Here is a 2613-nt window from a genome sequence, read left to right as displayed (position 1 = left end):
CCTATTATTATTGTTATTATTATTATTATTATTATTATTATTATTATTATTATTATTATTTATTATTATTATTATTATTATTATCTTTAAATATTACTAACTTTCATACATATATATATATATATATATATATATATATATATATATGTATAAATAATATAAGTCTGCGTGTTTTATCATTATTTATGTCACTCTCTAGACAAGATCATGATCCAATTCTCTCCTCTACTGTGGAAACAGAACTCAATAAATTATTCATTCACGTTTTCATTCACAAACAGCAGGAACCTGCAGTTTTCTTTTACTGTATACCAACTTTAACAACAACAGGAATGAAAGTTATTAATCTAGATTCAGTGTAACATCAGAATGCAATCAAACATTTCTTCTAATTTAGGGAATCTTCATTTTTAAACAAGTAAAAACTTCGGCGCAATCGAGTTTTCTGTACAGCCGCTACAGCGTATAATCAAGGCCACTGAAAACAGATTTATCTTTCGGCAGTCTCGGTATGATGCTGTATGAGCCGCGGCCCATGAATCTTTAACCACGGCCCGGTGGTGGCTTGTATCGTTGCCAGAAACACGAGTATGGCTAATTTTAACCTTAAATAAAATCAAAACTACTGAGGTTAGAGGGCTGCAATTTGGTATGCTTGATGATTGGCGGGTGGATGATCAACATACCAATTTGCAGCCCTCTAGCCTCAGTAGTTTTTAAGATCTGAGGGCGGACAAACAAAGCCGGCACAATAGTTTTCCTTTACAGAAACTAAAATTGTAAAAAAAAAAAATTCCGTTCTACAATTACCCCACAAACTACTTAACATGAACCAACCACAAAAGGACATCTATATAAAAAAAGGAATTCCATAAATCTATAAATTCTATTTGCTCCCACAGAGAGCAACATTGGGGGGTTCAAATATAGAACAAGACGCACCAGTTCTTGTCTTTGAAATTCTGCCTTTCTAGAAACCGATTTCTCTTCTAATTCAACAGCAACATCGAGAAGCATTACTATTCCTTTGTGGCGTCTCTTTCTGTCAGGCGCAGATGTTTCGTAATGTTTCTCATGTTTTCATTCCTTTCTTCTGCAATAAAGAGTCAGGAAAGTGGCCCTGTACTGCTAGGCTCGTATTGGAAGGAGTGGCGTTCATGCCATATTTCAAAATGACTTAATAAATATTAAACATCTTATTTGGTTCATTCAGGGAATAAGATATAAAATTAGTTTTCCCCAAATATCTTTTGACATTTATACCATATTTCAAAATGACTTATTATATTTTAAACATCTTATTTGGTTCATTCAGGGAGTAAGATATAAAATTAGTTTTTTCCAAATATCTTTTGACATTTATACCATATTTCAAAATGACTTATTATATTTGAAAAATTTTATTTGGTTCATTCAGGGAATAAGATATAAAATTACTTTTCCCCAAATATCTTTTGACATTTATACCATATTTCAAAATGACTTATTATATTTTAAACATCTTATTTGGTTCATTCAGGGAATAAGATATAAAATTAGCTTTCCCCAAATATCTTTTGACATTTATACCATATTTCAAAATGACTTATTATATTTTAAACATCTTATTTGGTTCATTCAGGGAGCAAGGTATAAAATTAGTTTTTTCCAAATATCTTTTGACATTTATACCATATTTCAAAATGACTTGTTATATTTAAAAATTTTGGGGGGGTTCATTCAAGGAATAAGATATAAAATTAGTTTTACCCAAATATCTCTTGACATTTATACCATATTTCAAAATGACTTATTATATTTTAAAAATTTTATTTGGTTCATTCAGGGAATAAGATGTAAAATTAGTTTTTTCCAAATATCTTTTGACATTTATACCATATTTCAAAATGACTTGTTATATTTAAAATTTTTGGGGGGGTTCATTCAAGGAATAAGATATAAAATTAGTTTTCCCCAAATATCTTTTGACATTTATACCATATTTCAAAATGACTTATTATATTTTGAAAATTTTATTTGCTTCATTCAGGGAATAAGATATAAAATTAGTTTTCCCCACATATCTTTTGACATTTATACCATATTTCAAAATGACTTATTATATTTTAAAAATTTTATTTGGTTCATTCAGGGAATAAGATGTAAAATTAGTTTTTTCCAAATATCTTTTGACATTTATACCATATTTCAAAAGGACTTATTTTTAACATTCACACTTTTTATTTGATTCTATTCTTCTTGCATTTCAATACATTTTTATCTATTTAATTTATTAATTTTTTTAATAAGTGAGTGGGATCTTTTCTTTCTATATAGGATACATCTTCTCAATAATAATAATAATAATAATAATAATAATAATAATAATAATAATAATAATAATAATAATAATAATAATAATAATAATTTTTGGAAGCTTGAATTTCAAGTCAATGGCCCCTTTGGTGGGCTTGTTCCATAAGAATAGGTTTCATCTTCTCAATAATAATAATAATAATAATAATAATAATAATAATAATAATAATAATAATAATAATAATAATAATAATAACAACAATAATAATATAATAAAAATAATAATAATAACTCAACTATAGAGCAAAACACGACATT

The sequence above is a fragment of the Macrobrachium rosenbergii genome, chromosome 46, assembly GCF_040412425.1.
Source record: "Macrobrachium rosenbergii isolate ZJJX-2024 chromosome 46, ASM4041242v1, whole genome shotgun sequence".
Lineage (NCBI taxonomy): Eukaryota > Metazoa > Arthropoda > Malacostraca > Decapoda > Palaemonidae > Macrobrachium > Macrobrachium rosenbergii.
The sequence above is the reverse complement of the archived record's forward strand: the minus strand, read 5'-3'. Positions refer to the sequence as shown.